We start from the raw sequence: 26,768 nt of genomic DNA, 5'->3' as shown, positions 1-26,768 counted from the left end.
CTCCCCTTTCAGCGCGGCTCCCCCAAGCTCCTGGGGCTGCCTGGGCTTCAGACCCAGCCCTTCCTGTGCTCCGGGGCTGGGGAGGTTGCGGGTGGGGGGGGGGGGGGGGATGCCTGTCTGGCCACCCTCCAGGAGGGCCAGGCCCCTGTGCTGCCTGCCCTCCCTGTACTGGAGGGAGGGGGCAAGTGACCAGGGAAGGCCATAGCTGGTGGGGGTGGGGTGGGGCTGTGGACTGCCTGTGCTTCGGGGGGAGGAGGCGGAAACAAGACTACAGGCTACCAGTGCTTGCGGGGCTATACCGAGGAGCCTTACCGTAAGGGGAGGGACTAAAGAGAAGAGGCGGGGTCTTGAGTGGAGGGGGAAAGTCAGGCTAGTTGACTTTAGAAGAGTCCCATCTACTGGAAGTGGAGGTGACAGCCAGGCAGCCGGCATCTCTCGGTCTAGGGCCACACAAGCTACGTTTTCCCTGCTACGAGGAGAAGACAAACAAATATGGAGAACAGGTTCCTGTGGGAAAGCAAATGGTGGGAGGAGTCACTAGCCAGAGACAGACAGTCTCTCTCTTTCCTTCAAGCCTGATACACCCGTTCTTGGACGGCCTTCCACAGGTGACCATGGGAGCAAGTCCCCGGAGGGTCCAGGTATTGCCTACAGGTGTAAAGGAAAGACCGTTTTGTCCTGTTGGCCATCTGCCATGATTCTTCAGGGCTACCACGGGACCGTTTCACGGTTTCAGCAACTTTCTCCCCCAACAGAGCTCTGACGCGGCAGTGTTTTAGGCTGCGTGGCCACGTTATTCCTTCCTTTCTTCCAAAGAGAGGTCATCCAAGGCCAGCACAATCCAGGGGAGGAAGGGTTGTCTTGTGGTTAAGTCACTGAGTCAGGAGTGAGTCCCTTAACTCCTCTGTCTCAGTGGGGAAAAAATCAGGAACTCCTTTCCTTTGTCGTGTCTATTTAAATGTGAAGATCTTCAAGGCAGGGGCTACTTCTTATGTAGTAGAATACTGGAATTCCTAGCACGAGAAATAACAGTAGTGCGAATTAGCAGCTTTAATTCGAACTACCTAGTCCGTGCTGAGTGTAGCCGTGGGCAGGTTGTTCGAACTACGGGCATTTAAAAATGGCGGCGCCCGGGAACATGCAAATGAAGCCCGGGATATTTAAATCCCAGGCTTCATTTGCAAGTTCGAATGCCTACATTAGCCACCCTAGTTCGAACTAGGGTGGGAGTGTAGACATACCCTCAGGTGCTATAGGACTCCTTGTCACTTGCAGATCCAGACTAACGGGGGTGGATGAAAGTGCTGCGGGACCCAGGGCAGCGCCGCGGGGCCCTGGGCAGTGAAATTTCACGGGGTCCCCCCTTTGACATGGCGCATGTGCGGGGCCTCGGGAAGCGCAGGGCCCGGGGCAGCCGCCCCGCTCGCCCTGCCCTAAATCCGCCGCTGAAGTCTAACACGGCTACCCCTCTGATACTATTTAAAGGTAGGCATTTTCTCAACATCGGAATGATCAAAATCTTAACCACGACCTGCTCTATCCACTGCCTGATGCTTCCAGGAGGCCACGTACGCGAGAGCATTCGGGTGAGCGGAAGCCCTCGTTTTTACACCTTGCTTTCTTTCAGATTTCTCCTGCCCTTCGGTTACTTGCGCTTTTCCAAGGCCAAGCACAAAGGAGTAACTTTAAACCCCCTAGGGTGGGCTGAAAGTAAATCATTGTTGGCCGATTTGGGGGGGGGGGCTTACCAGAACACCACTGCTGTGTTCAAACCACGAGTTACGCCAAACACCTGCCTCTTAAAAAAAGAAACCCACAAGACGTCTGTTCGAGCCGATCTCTCCTCCGCAGAGCGTAAGCCCTTCCTAATAATGAGGGTGGCATGGTGGGTTTAGGATCAGGTTACTTTGAAACTACACCTGCAGTTTCTCACTGTGGTTTCTGGCATACGCATCCGTTAAGAAATTGGATGTTTCGTAATAGTCGCTCTGGGTTCCCAGGAGAGCGAGAGAGAAGTCGTAAGGGGTGGGGCGCCGGAGAGGGGCAGCAAGGTGGCACAAGAGAAGGAGTAAGAGTCAGAAGCCAATTCATGGCTTCCCAACACACACCTGGATCCTGGAGGCCGTTAGACGCATCGAAGACTTTCAACAACTACGTAAAGAATAAAGCGCCTTAAGAACGGTAGCTGGGGACAAGAGATCCGAGGGTAATGGGATACGGGGCCTTTCACTCCTGGGTCACTGGTTCAGATCCCACCCAGCTAGCTACAATTTGTGCTTTCTCCTGGCTTACAACCGTGAGCCGCGGAGTGGTTTGCCTGGGGCTGAGATTCCCACCTGTGATGGGGTGTTCACACCACACAAACCCGGAAAGGACTCAGTGGGAGTTAAGCAACCGAATAAGGCAGTGGGAGAGCGAGGCTTGGCACGCAAGTGCGGATGGGGGCTGCTGCCCGGCTGGGCAGGAGCAGGCAGGATGGGTCGAAAGCCAGGAAGTATGCCGCAGAAAGAGGGCTGCAAGGTGGAAACCCGCAGTCATTCTCCAGGCTTAGAGGGGGGAAGGAGGAGGCCCAGAGAGGGAGTAGAAGTCCTGGGGTCCTGGCGCTGAGGGAAGAAGGCTGGTGGAGCCGATGGGGGTGGAGTAGGAAAGGGCTCAGGAAAACAGCAGCAAGATCTGAGGTGATGCGGCCCATGGCTAGGAGATCCTTGAGCCGGAACCAGGAGTAGCGGAGGGCCCAGGTTTCCCCACCCGCCAGGCGGGGGGAGGTGGAATAATCTAGAACAGGAGGATTGCTGGGAACGTTGCCCACACAGCCGGTCCAGTGACGGAGGACTGTCTAGTGCAGGGGTGGGCAAAAGGGCCTCCACGGGCTGGATGCAGCCCGCCAAGCAGGTGGATCTGGCCCGCGGAGGTCCTGCTACTCCCCCGCCCCCAGGCCAAATAGGACGTGGGGGCGGGGGAGCGCGCGAAGCCTCCTCCTGCCCTGCCAGGAGCATGTGGTGCTTTGAGGTGCCGCGTGCTCCTTGCAGGGCAGGGGGGAGAGTGGAGGAGGCTTTGCGCGCTCCCCTGCCCCCAGGTCCTAATTTGCCTGGGGGTGGGGGAGCGTGCCAAGCCTCTTCCAGGGCATGGGTGCCTAGTGGGAAGGGGGGGCAAAGCCCCGCCCCTTCCCATTTAGGCCCCGCCCCTTCCAGGGTGGTCCAGGGCTACTTCAAACATTTTTGTGGCCCCGGGGCAAAAATGATTGCCCACCCTTGGTCTAGTGAGCTGGCCAGAGGGCTGGGTCATGAAGAAGCACACTGCGTCCAGTCAGAGAGAGACCGTAGGGCAAGCCGCCGAAGGAGGGGGCGTCAGACTGGCTGAGGGCTCGTCCCCAGATGAGCCACAAGGAGGCACCCCAGCAGCGACTAAAGAGCCCCGTGACAACCTCCCAAAGGTCACCACGCCAGGTGGAGTGAAAACGGCCTTTGGAGACGCCATCCAGGGAAACAGCCGCAGAGGAATTCATCCCTCCTCGCTAGAGGCGGCTCCTCAAGGCCGAGTGGAAGAGAACCGACCACGAGACCAGGCCAGCGGCCCAGCTCGCCCAGCAGCCTGTCTCTGGCGATGGCCATAACCAGCCGCTTCTGAGGAAAGAGCGCCAAACCCAACAAATAAACCCCCTTCTTCCTAACCCCCACAACGGGCAGAGGCCTGGAACCGGAGGCTTCCGCACATGATATGAGGGGAGCCCAAAGGGCCAGCAACTCACTCAAGGACCTTCCAGGGCTGGTACGGCAGCCCCTTAAAAAATTCATTGAGCCAATAAAAACGAGGCTGGTCAAAGCATCGCCAGGATAGTGACTCCGCCCTGCTCTTCGCCTCACGGAGAACTGTGCCGGCGCGTCTGTCCTTCCGTGGCTCCCCCCGCCCGGCTCCTGACAAGAAAGCGCTAGAACTGCGGGATCTCCCAGATCCCAGCCGCTGTTTCAACAACCAGGGTACGTCTAAACTACATGCCTCCGTCGACGGAGGCATGTAGATTAGCCAGATCGGCAGAGGGAAATGAAGCCGCGATTAAAATAACCGCGGCTTCATTTAAATTTAAATGGCTGCCCCGCTCTGCCGATCAGCTGTTTGTCGGCAGATCAAGGCAGTCTGGACGCGACGCGCCGACAAAGAAGCCTTTCTTGATCGGCACAGGTAAACCTGGTTTCACGAGGCATACCTGTGCCGATCAAGAAAGGCTTCTTTGTCGGCGTGGCGCGTCCAGACTGCCCCGATCTGCCGACAAACAGCTGATTGGCAGAGCGGGGCAGCCATTTAAATTTAAATGAAGCCGCGGTTATTTTAATCGCGGCTTCATTTCCCTCTGCCGATCTGCTAATCTACATGCCTCCGTCAACGGAGGCATGTAGTCTAGACACACCCCCAATGTGGGAACCACTTGGGCCAAGCAGCGACGCTAAATTAAAACCAGCCCATTTCGCTTGGCACGCCTGTCCACGCCTGAGTTTATTAAACACCCCAGGACACGGGCTAGAAAGGCACAGTGGTTGGGTAACCAGCATGTGATTCTGAAGGATATCCAGTTAATAGAACAGGCAGCCGCACTCTTTTTTTAATGAAAAGAAAAAGCAAATTGCAATCCAAAGTCTTTGATGGGTTTTCTGCCTAGCCCACACTAGGGACGTGAAAGGTGAACCGGTTAGGGCTGGAGCAGCTCCCTACCCACCACAGACAGGGGGCTACCCTTGTCTGTGGTGGGGGGGCACAGGTGGGTTGGAACAGCCCCTTCCTGCAGTTAACTGATTAAACATTGTGCTTAACTTGTTAGCCAATTCCATGGTATTTTACTTCCCACCACCTCAAGATTTTAAGGAGTCTTTCATCTGAAAGCAAACAAAAGGAATTCCCAAGGCTGGAAATGCTGGTGTGGGAAGGCAGGGTGGTTGTGGGAAGTGTAGGAACTCAGGCTGCTGTTGTTCTTTCTAGAAGGGAGGGGAAAACTTGTATTGTTTTGTAGGCACCGGGAGAAATATCTGGACAATTTTGGAATCAAAGTCCCCATTGTAATGAAAAACAATAGGACCCCCTTGCTAAGTGGGAAAGCCCAGACAATTCATGACAAATGGCTATGTGGAAGTAACGGCCTTTCAATGGAGAGTCCGGAGATTCATTCACAATAAAAATATACGATGGCAAACGAAGTGGCGAAGAGCAAAAAGAATTTAATTCCCACCCTCAGAATACACGCAGCTAAGCTTTTCTGTTGATGTTTGCATTCGTTTTCAGTGCAATCTCTTCCGCTGGTGTAGACCAGTATGGATCTATTATGGGGTGGGCACTAAGCCAGAGGCGGTTTGCCAGGGTTAGCCTCGGGCAGGCTGCTGGCACTTTATTTACTTGTACCCCAAGTATGGCCGCTTACAACACCAGTTGGTTGCAGATCACCCTTCCTGGCCAATGGGAACTGTGGGAAGCAACGTGGACCAGTAAGCCATTTCCCGCAGTTCCCATTGGCTGGGAACAGCAATCCATGGCCAAAGGGTGCGGCGAGTGGCTGTACCCGCAGACACACAGGTAAATAAAACCCCGGTGGCCTTTCCATCAAGTACTCTCATATCCAGTGGCATGCTACCCTTGCTGCTAGAAGAATTCCCTGGCCATGTTTAATTGAGGGTTAAATTAATTTCATCAGGGATCCTTTATTCCCAGACACTATCTGAAACAAAACACTTCTGGCGCTACACGTGTAAACAATACTTCTAAAGCAGTCTCATCCCTGAAAAACAGAATCCAAGCCTACTGCAAAGTCATGCATCCATTCCAGTACAGCCTCTCTCTGACTTACGAATCGGTCACGGACCAAGCAATTGGTCGTAACTCGGTTTGTTCGTAAGTCGGACCCCATAGAGTTACACGCGATCACGCTGTTCGTAAGCGCGGATCGCGTTCGTAACTCGGGGTCCAGCATTTACGACAGTTTTGGTCGTAACTGCGAACGGTTGTAAGTCGACCGTTTGCAACTCGGGGACTGGCTGTATGTCCACAGGGCTGTTGAAAGAGCAAGGGTACAGAGAGCTCTGTGGATTAGTTCATAAGGCTCTAAGGCCTTCCACTCATACAGGTGGTCCCCACTATGGGACTTTCTTGAGCCAGGACAGCGAGCATGAAAAGAGTTTCCAGAATCAAGCCCACAAGTTGATTGCAGGTGGTCTAACTTTTGATATACCTCTTGGGAACCGGACCCACACAAACTTTCTACAACAACGAAGTACATGTCCTGGTAGCTTTCCACCGTACTTTCTACATTAGTTGCAACATGGGTTTGACATTTTCCCAGTTTTGATTTTGCAATGAAATGTCTCATTAGAAATTTGTCCGGACATTTTGTGTGAGAATTTTCACTTTCCTATTGCCAGAATTTGGAGGAAAATATGACATTTTGACTTTTCTTTAAATGATTACCAAAAAGGATTAATTTTGGACATTTTAGTGTTATTAGAGAGTATAGGGGTACGTCTAAACTACATGACTCCATCAACGGAGCCATGTAGATTTGTTTGTTCGGCAAAGGGAAATGAAGCCGCGATTTAAATAATCGCGGCTTCATTTAAATTTACATGGCTGCCACGCTGAGCCGACAAACAGCTGATCAGCTGTTTGTCGGCTCAGCGCGCTAGCCTGAACGCTCCCCTGCCGACATGAAAGCCCTTTATCGACCTCCCCGGTAAACCTCATCCTACGAGGCATAACGGGGAGGTCGATAAAGGGCTTTCAGGTCGGCGCGGGAGTGTCCAGACTAGCGCACTGAGCCGACAAACATCTGATCAGCTGTTTGTCGGCTCAGCGCGGCAGCCATGTAAATTTAAATGAAGCTGCGATTATTTATTTCCCTTCATTTCCCTTTTCCGATCAGCCTAATCTACATGGCTCCATCAATGGAGCCATGTAGTTTAGACACACCCTAAAAGTAGGATAGTGATAGAAATGTAGCCGTGTTAGTCTGGGGTAGCTGAAGCAAAATGCAGGACAATGTAGCACTTTAAAGACTAACAAGTTGGTTTATTAGATGATGAGCTTTCGTGGGCCAGACCCACTTTTGATCTGAGGAAGTGGGTCTGGCCCACGAAAGCTCATCATCTAATAAACCATTTTGTTAGTCTTTAAAGTGCTACATTGTCCTGCATTTTCCTAAAAGTAGGGTGTGACTTTTTATGGCATATGGTGCCATTGTTCAATATCACTTTTGCAGCAAAGTTAAAGCTCTTTTATAGAATTAATTGACTTATGGAAAGCACCCTGCATCATATGAGTAAATGTATCTCTGCCTTACCTAGAGGATGACATACTTATTAGTATTAGGGCAGAATTGCATTTCGTAACCCACAAAATGTTGGAATAAACTTCCGTGCCAGTGGAACCATCATGTCACTCAGGATGAATAAGAGACTTACTTAATTTCTTTCCCCCAAATCACCTCATCTGTGTTTTGGCTAATTATTGAACTCTCCTATCTCCATATCTGGAGAAGTCTCATAAGCATCACATCCCATCCCTATATCCCACATCATTAATCCTGGAATTAAACCCCAAGATTAAAATCTGAAGGCCAACAAGAGTTAAACAACCTATATCCAACCCTGATTTATAAACAGCATGGGATTTTGAAAAGCTCATAATTGATGTAAGAGGCCAAATCCCATTAAGTTAGTGGGATATCAGCCCTTCAGACACTTGGAGGGTTTTGAAAATACTAACCTAAAGTATTTCAGCGGTTGCAGTACAAGCCAGACAGAAAAGAGACACAAACAGACTGCAAGAATGAAAGAGAAAAACAGGAATAGGGATGGATCTAACTTGTGCTTCCCCTTAAACAACAGGAGGGTTGTGTATTTTAAGTAATAAAAAAAAGCCCCTTAAAATAGTTTTTGGCAACAAAATTCCTCTTTACAAAGTCTGAGTTTCAATAAATACATTTGAACCAACAAATATTTCCTTGAAGCTGCCTGATGTTTTGGTGGTTGGGTTTAACCAAGGAAACAGCCAGTGAGGGGAGAAGACTGTCCCTTCTACACCTTTTGCCTGCAAAAATCCCTGTGTCAACATGAAGCCCTATTGACTGAAAGCAGACAATAGGGGAGCCTCTGCCCTCCAGCCTGCCATCCCACATTCTTCTGCAGTGTTCCTTAGAAACCCACCTTTTCTAAGGAACAGCAGGCACCGTGAAAGGACCGTCTGTCGCCTTGCCTTTTGACTTTGAGGCCTGTGTCTAACATTTTAATAGCAGCCGGGGGGCCAGGGAGAGGCAGGGTTTGCTTTCTCCCCTCTTCTCTTTCCTCCAGGGTCATTCCTTTGTCGAGTCATTCCCCCATCCAGCAACTGTCACTATTCTTTTCCTCTCTAGCCAAGCAGACTAACCGCTTTCTCGCCTGAGCGTTCGGACGGCGAGAGGACGCCAGTGCTTTGAGGCTGATGGAGGCCGGCAGAAGTGCCGAACGGAGCGATTGCTGCCTTTAGCTGCATCATCCTCGGGACAAAAGGGTATCGCATTGGATCTGTTGGTTAGCCATAACCACATGCGTCCAGACGCCGCAAGTGACGCTAATGAAATGGTTAATTAGGGCTGCATGTCTCTGGAAGAGCCTTATCTCCAGTTCTTAAAAAACGAACAACTGCCCACTAGTTAGCCTAGTTGCATAAATCTACTTTTTGTGTCTAATATTGATATTTTAAGCCTAAACACACACCCCTACACTCCCCCACATCCACACACACACACACACACACACACGCACGCACGCACGTCTCTCTTGCCAAGTCTCAACAAGTCAAATTAAAACAAAACTGTGCATAGCTACAGGTCAGTCACTCCGTGCAGCAAACACTAAAAGAAACCTTAAAGTCGTTTGCCTGACAAGGCATTAATGTCACAAGCACAACCCCTTCAACGATGACCACGCTGGCAGGAGGACACAGGACTCGTAGGGCGGCTGACAGTGTGAACAGCACAAATGCTGAAGTCTTCTTTTGTTATCCCTCCTGGGGACCATCTTCGCTGGACACCAGGGCTGCATCTAGATTGGCAAGTTTTTCCGCAAAAGCAGCTGCTTTTGCGGAAAAACTTGCCAGCTGTCTACACTGGCCGCTTGAATTTGTGCAAGAACACTGACGATCTGATGGAAGATTGTCAGTGTTCTTGAGCAAATACTATGCTGCTCCCGTTCGGGAAAAAGCCCTCTTGCGCAAATGTATTTGCGCAAGAGGGCCAGTGTAGACAGCTCAGGACCGTTTTGCGCAAAAAAAGCCCCGATGGTGAAAACGGTGATTGGGGCTTTCTTGCACAAAATCGCGTCTAGATTGGCACAGATGCTTTTCCGCAAAAAGTGCTTTTGCGCAAAAGCGTCCGTGCCAATCTAGACGCTCTTTTCCACAAATGCTTTTAACGGAAAAACTTTTCCGTTAAAAGCATTTGCGGAAAATCATGCCAGTCTAGACGTAGCCCAGGGGTGCCGTGTTGCAGCCTGAGAGGGCCTTGACGGATTAGTCAGTGGCCTTCCATTCACAGGGTCACCGTCAAAGCATCATGCCACTAATTCTGGCACCTGGAATACTATCCTATTGGACGGAGGTTTGGTGATTGGGCTCAGAACTCACAGGTGGTGGTGTCAGAGCTCAGCAGATCTGGGCAAGAGAGATCAGCCCTCCAATGTCTTGGAGAGTGTTGGGAGGGGGAAGGTACCGTGAAAGGTGCTGTACAAAATGATGCCCGATTCCCCCTGCTCTGTGGCAGCAATCCCAAACGATGAGACCACTCACGGGTTTGCAGGATCATCCCTGGGACCTACATGCCACCCATCTGTCAAAAAGCTTTCGGCTTCCCGCCTGCCCCGGCTCCATTCACAAAAGAATAAGACACTTGTGAATGAAATGTTTTCCTCTTCAGCACTGGCTTCAAAACTCCTGCTCCTGGGCCAGCAGCAGAACCAAATATTCACCTACGGCCTGATCTGGCGGGTCCCTTTGTGCCTTCAGCTACATCTCTGCAACCTTTTAGGCTTCCCTGAGTTTGGACAGCTGTGAAGACCTGCTCTAAAGCCAAATCAAGCCAACCAAAATCTCCACCCCACCCCACTGTGGATCAGGCCCTAAGTGACAGGATGGTGAGACATCGCAATAGCTAAACTCTGTAAAACTGAATTCTTCCTGAATTCTTCTGCCAAGTCAGAGCAGCAACATGGCATCATAAATCAAACTGCTCCTCTTTATCAGACTAACCTCCTGGCCTTCCCATACATGCTGGCCTTGTATTGCTTTTTAACTGTAACATGCCACAATCTATTAAAAGCGGGGGTGGGGGGAGCAATTATGGCATCATTCAGACTTACAAATCCATTTCACAGCCACATGCTGTCAAACCTCCCCGAGTTTGGGGGAAGAGAATTAGGTTTAAAATCTCATTAAAAAGAAACTATCCGAGGTGCAAATACACTTTTTTGCAACTTGATTGAGGATGAAAGTTTCCCATTAAATTTCAACTCCTTTCCTCTCATACCTTCTGCCCATCATTTGCTGGAGGTTCAGGAGGGCTTTCAACCAATACCTAAACATTAGATGAACTGACTTTCCCAGTATTAACTTCAGACAGCCTTGGGGACCGAACAGGCTAGAACAAGCTGTTAACTCTCGTAGGGGGAATAATGGTCAGAAACAATATTCTGCTCTTGTTAGGTGAAATATTCAAAATCAGTTCTTGTTCCGAAGGCACCAGCAACCCTTTTAGCATGGGCTTGTACCTAACTCTGAATGCAAATAATTTCCCCTTCCCCTCCCCGATTTAATCAGTTACGCATGAGCTCACTTACCTTGCTGAATCAAGGGCAGAATGAAAACTGCTGGGCTAAAAGCAACTCTGGTTACTTTTGAGTCTAAAGAAAAACAACAAACCAACCCTTCTCCCCCCCCCCCAGTACAGTGACGGAGCTAGACAGGAAATAATCCAACACCCATCAGCCACATTCTAGCAGAACTCCTATTACCTGCGGCGAGGAGGGAAAGCTATTCACAACCAGGCTGTGCCGCCAGGGGTCTATCTCAGTTACACTGGAACTACACACTTACCCAAAACACTATTTACCCACCACCCTGATCCTTCTTCCATTCCCATCACTCACAGAGAGTGGGCGCCCTCTCTCCCGTTCCACCTGTCTAAACAGATTCCACCGCACGGCGTTTCTGCGGCAAGAAGCGCCCCGCAAAGAGTCTCAAAGAGCTCGATGCATCATGTAAACAGAGTTTTCAATGCACAGGTAATGGCACATGGTGGGGAACAGACACAGAGGTTAAGGGACTTCCTAATACAATGGGGGCTCTGACTTTTTGCCCTACCTTCTAACACACTGTTTCTCAACAGGAATGTTGGAGAGCGTGTAATTGAAGTGTCGTAACCACATCAAAATGTAACCCTTCCATGACTATTCCATGGTCCCCAGGGGCGGGACTGGCAGCCAGCACACTCCTGGCCCCACTGCCACCTCGCGCTTAAAACCCAGCTCCCTGTGCAGACCGGATCCTGCCTGCCGCGCTGCCTCTGATCATGGGCACTATTTATGCGAGGATTGGGGGGCTACTCCTGAGTTTGAGCCCTTGGCTTTTCATACGTGAGGTCTGCGTAAAGCTGCGTGCTCTGGCTCCAAAATCTTAACTGCAATTGTTTGAGCTGTTTGCAGCTTTGCCTTTTGGGGCTGGAAGTCCCTTATAAAAGGAGGGAGGCAGGTGATTAAGAAGAACAAAAGACTGGGCATTCAACTAATTAAGGGATGCTTAGATCATCATGAAAATATTGCCAGATACTTAAAAGACAGGGGTGGGGGCGGGGAGGAGTACTGTTTGGACCAGTTACTGTTCAACTTTTAAATGTTCTTGACAAAAGGGTGGCAACATTTGCCCCTCGTCCAAAATTACTCAAAATAGTTCAGTCCAAAGCTGACTGCAAAGAGTTACAAAGGGACCCACAAACCGGGCGAGTGGGCAACGCACGGGCAGATGGAATTCTGTGTTGATAAATGGAAAGTAATGCACATGGAAAAGATATAATCTCAACTATACACACAAAAATGATGGGGTCTAAATGAGCAGTTTCCACTCAAAAAAGAGATCTTGGAATTTGTGGACAGTTCCCTGAAAAGATCTGATCATTGTGGCAATCTAAAAATTAAAAAAAAAAAAAACAATATTGGGATTCATTGGGAAAGGAATAGATAGTAAGACAGAAAATATCATATTGCCTCTATATAAAGTCATGGTGTGCCCACATCTTGAATACGGCGTGCAGATTTGGTTGCCCCATCTGAAAAGAATATATTGGATTTGGAAAAGGTACAGAAAGTGCAACAGAAATGATTAGGGGTAAGGAACAGCTTCCATATGAGGCAATATTAACAAGACGGCGACTTTTCAGCTTGGAAAAGAAACGACTAAACGGTGGGGGGGATATGGCAGAGATCGAGAAAATCATGAATAGTGTGGAAAAATAGAAGAAGGAAATGTTATTAACTCCTTCACTAAGATAACACAAGAATTAATGACATATTTAAACAGCAGATTTAAAACAAATTATTTCTTCACAATCAACCTGTGGAACTCCTTGCCAGGGCATGATGGAAAGGCCCACACTGTAACAGGGTTCCAATAAGAGCAAAATAAGTTCAAGGAAGTTAGGTCCATCAATGTCTACTAGCCAGAGTGGGCAGGGATGCTGTCCCTAGCTTCTGTTTGCCAGAAGCCGGGAATGAGCAACAGGGGATGGAACATTCCCTGTTCTGTTGATGCCAACACCTGGCATTGGCTGGTATTGCAAGACAGGATACTGGGCTAGAGGGACCATTGGTCTGATCCAGTCTCTGGGACGCGTTGGTTCGAACCAAACCCCTTGGTTCGAATTAACATTACTCTAACGTGTCCTGGCGTGCACTTTCACTTTCGAAACAGCTGTTAATTGGAGTAACCCGCTGGCGAGATCATGCTAATGAAGCGCGGGATATTTAAATCCCCGCTTCACTGACTATTTCGAATGCCTACATTTGCAGCCCTAGTTCGAACTAGGGTGCAAGTATAGACATACCCTTAGAGATTCAGGGCTCCTGTCAGCTAACTGCTAAGTTATCGGCCAAAAACCCTAGAATTTTTCAGTGCCTTAGTAGCCCTAGAAAGAGGTAATATGTGTGTGTGTGGAGGGCGAATGGAATCGATCCCACCCTCCAATTTGCTGTAGGAGGCAGCAAGGAGGGGGGCAGGTGAGTCCATGGAGCCAGCACGCACTTGAAATCCAGCTCCCCTAGCATATCAGCTCCAGCCTGCGCCCCACACTCCGCGCTGCAGCCTCTCCATCAGAGGCATTCAAGGGGGGAAGGCAGACCCGGTGTTTGTTGGGGGCCGGCATAAAGCGTGCTCCCCGCAGGCACTGGCTCCCGCCTCCCCCCACTTGCTGCCTCTGATACAGAGGCAGCATGGGGGGGGGGGGAGGATGTGTGCAGTCGACAGAATTAACTGATAAGCCCAGCTTATCGGTTAATCGTGTGGTCATCTGCGCACTGACATCCTTATCCCCACCCCTGCGTAGGCTCTGCTGAGGTAAATTCAGGGCGGTGAGCTGGCTCTGCTCTGCAGCACTGCCGTTCGTTGCCACAGCTCTTCTGTTTAATGGGATTTCCATATGGAAGGTCCAACCAAGTTATTTCTCCTAATGACTCTCCCCATTTCTCCTTAGAGTAGGGATGTGAATATTTAACTGGTTAACCGGTAGGGGATGGAACAGCTCCTGCCTGGCTTGGACAGGGGGCTGCTTCAGCCCCGCAGATGTAGGGTTGCCATATACTTTCACAAAGCAGAGGGAAAATTGGTGAAGCAAAAAAAAAAAAAAAGAGGTTACTGCGTCTTTAAATCCCCCCGCTCCCTCCGCCCACACCATACAGACATGAAGGGGGGAAGAATGTTCCCTCCACAGACAGGTGCTCCTCTGGCCATGTTGGAGGAACCCCAGCCTGCTCTGGCCAGAACACCCCGGTGTGGCGGGCGTTGGCACCCTGCAGATAGGGGCTGCTCCAGCCAGGGTGAAGCAGCCTCCCCTTTACACAGGATTTTACACCCCTACCTTAGAGCAGTGGGTTTCAAGCTTTTTTCCCTTGTGGACCCCTACACATTTTCAAATAGAGGCACGAGCCCCTTTGGAAATCTTAGACATTGTCTGCGCCCCATGGGCCACATGTTGCAAAGGAGACATTTACATATTTCTTCCACAGGATCAGCTAAAAACAGCACTCGGCACTTAGCTTATAAACTTCAAAGAGGTGGAATTGAAAGAGCAAATTATAAGTAAACCACCTTTGGATACTGAGCAGGTAGGCAAGGGCTGGAAGGCCAGTGTACGGCCTGTCTTAGGAGGCTAGCGGGAGTTCTGCTCTTCACTTCAGTGGGAGCCAAGAATGAAAACTCCCGAGCCCCCATTTTTCACCTGGTTGAGAGGGGTGGGAGGCAAGTAACTTGCAGGCACACAGCATCTCGACTAAGATGGTAGGGACGGCCACACCGGATTTCCTTCGCTTGTGCTTAAAACTGGAAGCCTCTAAAGCAAGAAGAGTCGGGCTTGAACCATGTGGTTTTTTACGCTTGTAGGTTCATAGGTCTGGAAGGGATCTTGAGAGCTCTTCTAGCCCAGTCCCCTGCACTCACTGGCAGGACCAGGCACCATCTAAGACCACCCTGATAGATGTCTGTCTCACCTGCTCTTTAAAACCTCCAGGGACGGAGATTCCACAACCTGCCTAGGCAATTTACAAGGTGAAACTGTTCAGTACCAAGGAGCAAACCCCGCTCTGATCAGACTCAACTCAGCCATGAACGGGAAAGACAGCCACTGACTTTGGAGAAAGCCTTGATTTTGTGCATTGTCTTCCCGGCTGGAGGCCAGTCTCTCATCTCAATCCCATCCCTGGGGATCTGGCAGAACTCCAGACTTCTTTGGAGTTACACCAGTTTTGCCAACAGGAGAATCTAGCCCTTGGATAAGACAGCCTGATTTCACGTTCCGACCCCAAGGGCTCTGAGTTCCGATGTCTGTAAGACGGCAGAGAGGCGTAGATGGAGAAAATAAACTCCACAATAACACGCTTCCCTATCTGGCCCCAGTCCCCAGCTGGTGTAAACGGGACTAGTTTCACGGAAGTCACTGGTGCAGCAGCTAGCCTGTTGCCTCTCACGTGAATTCTGCATCGTTCCAGGGAAATCAGACAATCCCAAACACTGTGTGTGATAACACAGGAGCAGAACTCTTTGGAATGCGATGGCTCTATGGGAAACTAGCCGCCTGGACTTGCCCCCAAAGCCTCTGATATTAAACTGAACTTCCTAAGGGATATGTTTTACGTTATTCACCGCAGGGGGCCTTCCTTACTGAATTACCCCTCAGCTGGGGCAACGGCAGAGCAGGAAATGCACATTTTTATTGGTCTAGTCCAGTGGTTCTCAAACTTTTGGGCCTGTGGCCCACCCCGTTCAATGCAGCCCTTTCCGCGGACCACCAGCCAACCATGCAGGATGACAAAATGGCTGCAGGAGAGGGTAAGGGTGCGGGGTCTGGCCAGGAGGTAGGGTGCAGGAGTGGGATGGAAGTGGACAATCTGGGTGGGGGGGAGGGTGCAGCCGTGGGGTGGGGGGTTTCAGCGCAAGAGGGTGCATGAGGAAGATGAAGGTGCATGGTCTAAGTCTGAAGGGTCTGGCTCCGTGTCTCCTGTCACTCCCAGGCACCACCCTTCACTGCTCCCATTGGCTCTGATTCTGGCCAATGGGAGCAGTGGGGAAAACCTACAGGAGAGCGATCTCCTGCACTGCTGTTACTACATCCATCCTACAGCGGAAAGCCGGCGCTGGCACTCCAACCTCGTGCTGGAACACCAGTGCAGGCTCCCTGCTGCAGGGAGGCGACCCCCGAGCCTGTGGCCCACCTGCAAGACGATCGTCAACCACTAGTGGTCCTTGAACCATACTTTGAGAATCACCGGTCTATTCTGCACGTGCAAAAAATCGACACTAGTCCAATACGTGCAAAACTGAAGACGCGAACATAAAACTGGAATTGCTACATTTCTGTCGCTTGGGTTTTTGGAGGCTGTTGGGAACGGTCTCTTCACGCTCAGTGTGTACAGTGCCTAGCACAATGGGGTCCGGCTCTGTTACTCAGATTCCTAGACACACCACCACAAATAATAAAGAGAAATAATCCCGTCCTTCTAACAGCACCACCCGAGTATCATGGGGCCTCAGACAAAAACTGTGCCCTGAATGTGGCTGTGAAGGGGATGTTTAGTGACTGTGTTTCAAAAGTTGTCAGAATGACAGAGGAGCAGCAAGCACCACTGACAAGCAAAGCAGCCAAGTTAATCCGACACCTGAGATCTGTCAAATTGCCCCAGGCCTTCAGTGGTTTTAATGTAGAATAAAAGCCAACCTACACCCAATCCGCCTGCCATTCATCCCAGGGGAAACCCATTTCGGGTTGTGGATCAGGAGCGAATTTGGCTCTTAAGGACTGATTCCGCACTCCGCTAGCACCAATGGAATTACTCCAGATTTGCAAAGGGAGCTGGTTCCAGATTTACACTGGTGCAACGGACCAGAACACGGCCCTCCGCACGAGCATGGTGGAACTTTCAACGCCAAGGGCAAATTCTCCTCGGCTACCGCAGCGCCACTGCTGCCATGAGATGCAGCCAGCCAGAACACGGTGTTACAGCTGCCCTGTTTACCCCCTTCAAAGAGGAGGGAGGGGCACTTAGCCCTGGGGCTGGCTCTCTGCACGGAGGTGAAGCTGTCCTGAGAGGATGAAACTTGTCACTTCCCTAGTAACCCCACCGAGTGTGTCTGTTGCACAAGCTCGCACGCTTCCTTCTCCCTTATGGACCACAAAGCTCTTTGCCTGTAAATAAGCAGGCTTATTTATCCATTCCCGGGGAGCTGGCTGTGCTGTAGCCTCAGCAGTATAAGCTTTATACTGCAAAGCCCACAGCTCTGCAGGAGCCAGTGCACGCTAGAAGTCAGCTTTTAAGCCGGCTCCCGGCGTGTACTGGCTCCCACCTGCCAGCCACACTTCTGGGGAGCCGGCTGTAACCCTGCACTGCTGCCTCTGTATCAGAGGCAGCAGCACGAGGCAGAAGCCGGCTCCCCGGGAGCAGGGCCCGGAGCCTGCATGGAGCCTGGTTCCGTTAACAGTAACCGATAAGCCCGGGCTTCTTATCATCTTCAGTCATCATCAACAACCATAGGCTCAACACCTGTTGGTGTCCGATACCTCCCTCACTATTTCCTTCCATCTTTCCCTGTCCAGTGTGGAGCGGCTTAGTTTCTGTAGACTAGCTCTGCACCAATCTACTAGATCATCTACCCATTCTCTGTGGGGTATACCTCTCCTATTTGGACCATGTATTATGCCAAATACCAGCGTCTTAACTTTTTGCTCGAATAGCTGTGACTTCCATTGTATAACCGTCCGCAGTAGATTCTCTTTTGGCTGTATCTGCCTATATAAATTCCTCGTTGGTGACCTTCTGCATCCATCCTAGTCTCAGGATCTTTCTATAACAACTCCTCTCGAATGCCAATATCCTTCTCTTCCAATCTTTTGTCATCACCCACGTCTCACATCCGTACAACATGCTGCTAAATACACACGTCTTCAAGATGCTCAGCTGCGTTCCTAAGCTAATCGCTTTACTTTTCCAGATTTTATCCATCGCCTTCAAACTCACTCTTGCTTTCGCTATTCTAGTCTCTATTTCCTTCTTACAGTCTAGATCACACATCATGTTGCTCCCCAAATACGTGAGCTTCTCTACGTTCTCCAGTTTGATCCCACACACACTGATCTTCCTTCCTTCCTATTTCCTGATCTCCAAATACCATTGTCTTCGTTAACTATTTAAATGGTTATATTATTACATTTCTAGTCTGTCTGTTGGCCTTTTAGTGGCCAGGATCTGACACCCCTGCCCTACAATGAAGGGAATCGGCTTTCTCTTTTTCACCCGAGTTATCCTGAAGAAGCAAACGTTTAGAACACACATCCTTTGAGCAGCGCCCCTGAAAGCTTCCTGCTGTTGGACAGCCCATTACCCTCCAGGAATGCCATTCCACTGACTTCCTGCATGCAGCTCCGCACCACTGCTCTGGGGCTCTAGGATCCCATTCGAAGTTCGTTCAGCTCTGGCCCCGTAAATCATTTACCACCCGGCCGCTCACCTGTGTCGAGGTCTTGCAGGATGCACGCTTCCAGAGAAACGAAACTGCCCCATGTTTAGATGCAGCAACACACCCAGAATTAGGTGGCGGAATCACAAAGCCTCTGGTTTAGCTCCAGCATGCAGGAGTAGAAATGAACAGACCCTAAAAGCCTCGGCATTATGCTTCCTGTGCCGAAAACAAGTCAAGTTGTGACTGCACAACAGGCCAGAAAAAAAGTGAGCAACATTAAAATCTGGGCAGGTCTCACCCCTAGGTTTGCCGCAGGGGACGGGGGGAGAGGGGTCAGTACACCCCCTACGAGCACAGGGGGATGAACATCCATCTCCTAATGGTGCCCAATGTGATCACGAGCAAGAGGTGCCATTTGAAAGGCAGGCACCATTAGTCTGGAATTTGCACTGAACTCGTGTGCTTTGACCCTTTTAGTGCCTGGGCCTGGCACAATGGGCGACGGACACAGTTCAAACATTACCAACCTGATCCCAAGCTAGGGCGGAGCTTTCTTTGGTGGGATGAGGTACTGCCCGATCCTGATCCTGTTTGCCAGGCTGGCCCTTTGGTACCAGTTGGAAACAGAAATCCCTCCTTCTCAGGAGACAGTAAATAAGGAAAAGTGATTGACTGGTTCCCATAACACAACGAGGGGTCACCAAATCAAATGAACAGGCAGCAGGTTTAAAACAAACACAAGGAAGCATTTCTTCACACAGCGCACAGTCAACCTGTGGAACTCCTTGCCAGTGGACATTGTGAAGGCCAGGACTTGAATGGGGTTCTAAACAGAGCTAGATAAATTCACAGCAGCTAGGTCCATCCATACTTAGCCAGGATGGGCAGGGGTGGTGTCCCTAAGCCTGTTGGTCAGAGGCTGGGAATGGATGACAGAGGATGAATCACTGGATGATTCCCTGTTCTGTTAATTCCTTCTGGGGCACCTGTCAAGGGTCACTGTCGGCAGACAGGACACTGGGCTAGATGGACCTTTGGTCTGACCCAGTCTGGCCGTTGTTATGTTCTCTTTGAGAGCCCTTTTTTGGTGTCCCGTCTCAAACCATCCTTCACATCAAACGTTTATTTTGCTTCAGGAAGACATAGACGTTGCTGTAGGGTCCTGTGAGTAAAAGCAGGCCCCTCTACTCACAGACCTGATTCACGGCTCTGAAACCCTGTATCCTGGGGATAACTTAACCATGGAAACCTCAGCAGAACGACCACACACACACCAGCCGATGGTCTTTGCACCCTGAGGCTACTAGCTGGTAAAATGAGTTTATGCTCCCCTAATTTCCACATTTCTCTCACGTACCTCCACCGTCAGGGGATGTAGCCCTTCAACTCCCAAATTGTTTGTTTCTAATGACTTACAAATGGAAGGGCAAAGAAGGTGGGGGAGAAAACCGGCACCATCTAATACAATGCACAGTAAACTAGAACATATGACAACCTCAGCTACTGGAAATCAGCAAAGCCCCCCTATTGCTGACTCAGCTATGACGATTCACCCCAGCTACGGCTCTGGCCCATGGTTGTCAGATGAACCTGCCCTGTCAGAACTAAGTGGTGAAGAGAATAAACCCCATAAGGGCACAACTATCATCTTGAGCGCAGGGTGTCCCATGAACAGGATCACACAAATTCTAAGGCTCTTTCTTCCTTTGAGCCTTGCTCAGAGCTTCTGGCAGCATTTCAGGAAAAGGGCGTCAGCCCTCGCCGTGTTAACGATTATACTCCTTCGGGTCTGAGGTCACCGGTAGACAGCCTGGAGTGACTCCGTGTGTTCTGTGGCGGTAGATTCTGAATCAGCCGAAGGAGGTGTGGCAGACGGGATTTCATCGAGGCCAGATTCTCAGCTCCTCCGTGTAACTCCGCTGATTTCAATGAAGAAACACAGAGTGCAGGCGAGAACGAATGGAGAACGAAGTTCTGACAAACTTTCTAAATGATGTTCGGCAGTCAGGTGGCCGGGCCCTGCAACCAGCTTCGTGCAGTGAACACGCACCAAAAACTATCTGCAAATTTCAGCCAGGAAATTAATATTCTCTTCCCTCTGCTAACTGCTTGAAAGAAGAAGCCATGTGGCCTATCGGGGTTCTGTGTGTGGCCTGTCAGACATGGTGTTTCCTGTTGCCCATATGCCAGGTTACCAGATTCCACTGTTTTCCATCACGTAGGTTTTTTCCTATTGGTATTACCACCATGACTCGCACGTAAAGCCAGGGCTCGTGAAGAATAAACAGCGCAGCTACAGTTCAGTCGGCACCCCTGCAAATACTAGGTACTCAAGCACAGTTAGCAAAACTACCCTACTATCCCAGGAGGCCATCTTGGTTATGACAATCTTGTGGCAAAGGAAGACCACTCATGCAGACCTTCTCACTAGCCTAGGTTGCCTGTTGCTGATCAGAACTGAGATTCTCTTCCGACAGAAGCTGCAAGAGGGGATGCTGATGCTGTTTGTATTTTTAATCTACCCACTTTCACCAAGTCTCCAGACTCCAACCATGTTCCTTCCGAAAACATGAGCTCAGACTTGAAAAGACCACCACAGTGTCTCAGAGTGGCTGAATCACCATTAGACTGTTCCTTTAAGAACTTCCTCTGGTTGACTGTTTCACACTCCACCCCTCTTCCTGTCCAGCACAGAGGCAATATTTTTTCTTTGTTATTATTTCATGGAAATAACGCTGGGCTAAAGCACATGAGAAAAAAAAATCAAACCAGAAGGAAACATCCGTTCTTTAAAACGAGATAACGTCTGAGCAGTTGAATAACCCATAGGCCACAAAGAACTGCAGAACTAAGACTGTTGCTCTAGCTTTCAGGTTGTCTCCACACATTTATTATGACCTAAAATAATCATCATAGTTGGAGAAGAGACCTGGATGTGAATGTGAGGAAAACTGGCAAACGCTGGAGAGAATTAGAAAAGGTGGCACAAGATAGAGAGGCTTGGAAAGAAATTGTTGATGGCCTATGCTCCCGTAGGAGCTAAGGGCAAAGAAGAAGAAGAAAATAATCATTTCTTGCTTTTTAAAACCCAGGTTTCAATAAATATTTCCCCAACTTCTGTGTGTCACATCCATTAGCCACTGCAGTTTTTGACATAGAGATTCGTAAACAAAGGAAGTACTTTAGTGAACTAGCCTTGATTCTTATCTGCTTCATTGTAACTACCCAGTCTTCAGATACTCACCGATTCCCTTAACCCCCCTATTTTCTATACCCTCTGCTCCCTGTTTCATCCCCCCTTCTTCTCCCTCCCCCTTCTCTCCTATTTATTTTGGGTCTGCACATCCTAAACTCAAAACTCCGGTCATCTGAAGAAGTGGGCTGTGCCCACGAAAGCTCGTGATCCCATCTACATGTTTTGTTAGACTATAAAGTGCTACCAGACCAATTGTTGTGTTCCTCTCCTCCCTGCAAACCTAGTGATTAGATTTCGCTTGTTTCTACACCTTCATAGGCCACTTTGCTACACAGGGCCGGATTCGCAGCATGCTGGCGCAACCCACTGATGGAAATGGGTTCGTAATTCAGCCACGGGCGGGCGGGGAAGGTACGGCTTGGGGAGGCAAGCCCCCAGCGCCAGCCACACCCTCTGCCCCGCCCATTCTGCTGAGGGCCTGCTCCCCACCATGGGGAGGTGGGCAGTGCGCCATGTGCACCGCCGCCCCTCCATGTCACAGGAAGGGGAAGAGAACTCAGCCCAAATCTCCCCAGCCCCAGAGCACGGGGAAGGAAGGTAGCACGTCCTGAGCCTCCCCAGCCTCGGAGCATGGGGAGAGCCAGCACTGGGGGCACCAACACGCCGTCTCCAGAATGTCTTCAGGCTTTCTGGGGGCGGAGTGCGGGCAGGGCCAGGCTGGTGGTTTGGGACAGCAATACCTTCCCCCGCCTTGCATACCAGCCGCCCCGATTCAGCCTATACCATCTGCTTTTACGTAGCGGAACGAGGGCTTGCTGGGAGTAAAATCCATGTGTCACAACGATCTTAGACCAGCCCTGTTCATCTGCGGTGGTGCCAATCCGAAATGTAAGCGTACCAATGCTGAATGAGGCCCTATCGCTGCAAGTCACAGTGATCTTCAGAGCAACCTTTTCATCTGCTCTGGGAAAATGTCTGACTCAAATGAGAGCCTATTCCTTAAAGCCACAGTTAACACACACCACAAAACCACACTTGTCGGTGCTGTTGCAGTCGGTGGCTAGCGTCACTGTCTGCTGGCACAAGCTACTCACAAACCACGCTTTTTAAAGTTACAGAGCCTAGGCAAGAACAAGAACGGCCAGACTGGGTCAGACCGAAGGTCCATCTAGCCCAGTGTCCTATCTGCCAACGGTGGACAATGCCAAGTGCCCCCCAGAGGGAGTGAACAGAACTGGTAATCATCAAGTGATCCCTCTCCTGTCACCCATTTCCAGATTCTGACAAAAAGGAGCTAGGGACACTGTCCCTGCCCATCCTGGCTAATAGCCAGTGATGGATCCATCCTCCATGCATTTATCTAGCTCTTTTTTGAACCCTGTTCAAGTCCTGGCCTTCACAACATCCTCTGGCAAGGAGTTCCACAGGTTGACTGTGTGTTACGTGAAGAAATACTTCCTTTTGTTAGTTTAAAACTTGCAGCCCATTAAAGAGTTTGGTGTTGTGGTGCTTTTACCTTGAGTTCCCATTAGGTACATATTATGATCATCCTTCTAGCTGTTAGCTAGATGTTATTCCTGGATAGGAACTCTAAAGAGACAAGGCGGGTGAGGTATTGCATGTGAGTGAACCAGCTTCTGCTGGTGAAAGGGACAAGCTTTCAAACTTTCACTGAACTTTCCTCCAGGTCTAGGAACCATATTCAAACACCTGAAGCAGAGCTGTGTGCAGACTCAAAAGCTTCTCTCTCTCCCCAATGGCACTTGCTCCAATAAAAGATAGTTCCTCACCTACCCCGTGTCTCTAATGTCTTGGGACCCACAGGGCTACAACCGCACTGCAGATAGGCACTCTAAAGGCAGTTTAATTAGGCAAGTTCTGTTCTGGAATGTCTAGCTGATCAAATACCCAAGTCCCTTCCATTCAATTAAAGTTCTACATCCACGGACGCGACGAGCAAGACGACAAGAAGCTAAAGAATCCAGCGTTTTAGCAAACGCAGCCATAATAAAAGTGAGAGCTCCTCTGTTCACCCTTCTGATTGGCTTTCCAGAACCGGGCTGATACACTGGTTTCAGTGTTATCCAAGTTACCTTCAAGTAACTCTGCTCTCTCACTCCTGTAATGAGTAACCACAACAAATGCAGAGATACTTCTCCACTGGAGTAGCTTCTCCCTCCTACACGATTTATTTCACTGCACTTTCTAATTGGATTTGTGTGGGGGAGCACAATGGGGCTTTATGGCCAAACTGGGTGAAGTGCCAGGCCCAAACTGAGATGTGGCCTCTAGCCAAAATGGTGCGCTTCGTTCCAAAGGGAGGCGCTGACTTTTTCCACTTCTGCTATCTCTGCTCTTCACTTTGTTTTGTTTATGGGGCTTGCAAGCAAAACTCCCAGTAAAGAGATACCTGGAGAAGTCTGAAAAATAAGAGTTTGCTAACCCCTATGGAAGTTACAATCATCCGTCTCGGTCCCTACCTAATCTGCCTTCCCCAAATCATCACCCATTAAAAGTTCAACCTACACAGACTGCATTCAATATTAACAACTACCGAAAGCTGTGTTTTCAGCAAAAACGGCTCACCCAATTACAAACCGGCTCTGTATTTGTGGTCAAGGAGGTAAGTTATTTATGACTACCAGCAAAGTTCTTCACAGATACCACACTCTCTCTTTTTCTCTTCTAAAAGACAGACACTATCCCTCCTTTTAATAGAGATTGCATACATCAGATCTAATTAGATTCCACTTCCATCTGCACATGCAATGTAAGTCGGGAGTTGGGGAAAGAAAGAAAGAAAGAAAGAAAGAAAGAAAGAAAGAAAGAAAGAAAGAAAGAAAGAAAGAAAGAAAGAAAGAAAGACCCCAAGAAAAGGAGGGGTGTAGGGTTGGGGTGGGGGATGGAAAGAGTTATGCATTCGGGGAAGCCATACATGATTAGTCACACAGCATTAATCTGCCTCCTTTAACAATAGCTGCCGAATTTCGACCGAATCCCAGCTGTCGCTCTTTGAATGAAAGAAAACAAGATTTAGAGCGTCAAGCGTTGGTAAGGGCTTCAGCCAAAAAAAAAAAAAAAAAAGTGGCGTGCATTCATTAGTAACTCACAAAGGGACCCAACCTTTGTCCATTAAATTGTTCATGTGCCTGATTAATTTGCTGATTTTTTTTTCCAAGGGGCTGGCGATTTGGATGGAAGAGAGGGGGGCAGGAGATGCCAAACTGGACAGAATAACCCAGCCGAAGCAGACATGCAAAGCAAGTCCCCTCCCGCCCCCGAACGTTGTTGAGGAAGATTGCCATTCAACAGTTGGCATGGAAATGCCTTCAGGTCCTTCTGCAGAGGGGGGCTCTGAATTGGAAGTCTGGAATGCGCAAGAGTGTTGTCTTGACCGGCCCCAGCCTCGTACATGCTTAACAGGTGAATAGGGGAGGCTGGCTGGAAAACACACTCGTTTGGATTTTGTTTATGGAATAGGTTTGTTTTAAAGCTTATTTATTTCTCCATGGTTACTGATCTTTGGGATGTGGGAGTTAGGGATGTAATCGTGTAGTTGATTAACCGATAAACTGATAAGCAAAACGTTATCGGTTATTGATATAGACGACAGGCACTCCCTCCACCCCCCACCAGTAAATTTTTTAGCAGCCTGGCTCAGTCCTGGCTCGCCCTGGGTCCGGGACCTACCCCAGTGGTGTCTCTGCATTTCAAATGTATTAGGAGCCAGGCAGGCAGGAAGCCTGACTCAGTTCCAGCTCACCCCAGGTGCGGGAGCTCAGCCCCCCCAGACAGGCAGCCGGGGGGGCTCCTTGGGAGCAGGGCCGGATTGCACTGGCTGCCAACCCCAGCCCTGGGGACGACAAAGCAGTTGAGTAACCGATAAGAATTCATGAGGTGCATCGACTATTCCATTCATCGATATTTAACATCCCAAGCTGGAGTGAATCGGCCATGGCCGTGGTGGGTCGGTTAGTCCTTCAGGGAATCCCAACGTTTTACACATCATGGGATCCAGCATTGGGGGAGGCCGGTCAGAGAACTAGTGGGCCCCCTGAGTGAACCAAGAGCCTCTTAGGAGCCTCTTCCTGCCTTGCAGCTGGGGCCACCTGCGTGGCGGGTGAACGTCGGCGCCGTTGACTTCAATGCTGAGGTGCCATCGCTGAAAATCTGGCCACAGTCGCCTTCAACTCCCACGGACTCTAGTGGGAGATGGCAACCCCCTTGTCACACCCACTGAAGTCAACGGGATCCCGAATCCGCTACTGATTTCGGCAGCGGCAGAATGAGTGTCACGGTGTTAGGAAAATCGCTGGGGACACGTGAGGAGGGGCTGAGGGGCCACATGACCCCCCCCCCAATCGCTGCAGGTGGGAGAGGCAAGGGCTCAAAGCCTCTGGGCAGCCTGGGGGTTAGCGGGGGGTGGGAGGGAGAAGGGAGTCTGGTGCCCACAACAGGGGTCTGGCCTGCCATGGTGAGAGGCGGAGCAACGCAGCTCAGCTCAGGGGAGGGGTGGCCTCCACGCTCACTGGTGGGAAGCGGAGCAACGCGGCCAGCAGCCGGGAAGGGAGCTGCGCCCCTCCGTTTCCCCCTCCCCCCTCCAAGTGCAGGGAGGGCCGGACCCTTGTGGCGGGTGCCAGAGCCCCACTAGTCCCCTGGGCTGCATCGGTGGGGGAGGGAGCTCGGGGAAAGCAGCAGGGGAAAGGCAGGGTGGAGCGGAAGAGAGGGCCTGAGGTGGAGGGGGGGTTGTACCGGGTGGTGGGGGGAGGAGTCGAGTGTGCGGGGGCAGTCACATGACCGATGTCGTCCGGCCCCCCCCATCTCCGCCACATGCTTCCTAACCAGTCACCCTTGAGGAAGATCACATTGGTGGTTGCTGGGCTCTCCAATTGCACAGTGGCTAAGGTACCTCCCTCCAGAGCCAAAGGTCGAGGGCTTGAGCCCTGCCCCACGCCCCACCTCCCAGGGACAGCCAACCCATGTTCCCCAGAGATGGAGGTGGCACCAGTGGGATGTAGGATGGATAAGGGGGGCCCAGAATGTAGGCAGCTTGGGGTGAGGACTCCTTGAGTGGTGCAGTGGAGAAGGTACCTGCCTCCAGAACTATAGGTCAAGGGCTTGAGCACCGCTCCCTGGGAACAGCCACCACCACCACCACCAGCAGCTTGGTGATGGATGGACAGACCTGGCACCCTTGGAACAAAGGAAAGATAAGGGGGGGCCCGGAAGACTAGATGATGACATTACTGTGTCCACAAACCAGGAAGCATGTTGGTAAATGGGAGGCCATTCAGAGAAGACCCAGGAGAAACATCAAAGCAGGGGTGGGGAATGTAAGGCCCAGGGGACT

The 26,768-nt window shown here is 50.4% G+C and overlaps 1 protein-coding gene across 1 annotated transcript in view; it reads right to left on the bottom strand.

Annotated features, from left to right (window-relative positions):
- The window catches only part of NOTCH1 (notch receptor 1), a 105,459-nt gene that overhangs the window by 71,794 nt on the left and 6,897 nt on the right, over window positions 1–26,768 (bottom strand). The gene's annotated exons all lie outside the window — the stretch shown is intronic.

Source organism: Pelodiscus sinensis, chromosome 23, assembly GCF_052426305.1.
Source record: "Pelodiscus sinensis isolate ZL-2025 chromosome 23, ASM5242630v1, whole genome shotgun sequence".
In the NCBI taxonomy this organism is placed as follows: Eukaryota; Metazoa; Chordata; order Testudines; family Trionychidae; genus Pelodiscus; species Pelodiscus sinensis.
The sequence above is the reverse complement of the archived record's forward strand: the minus strand, read 5'-3'. Positions and strand labels throughout refer to the sequence as shown.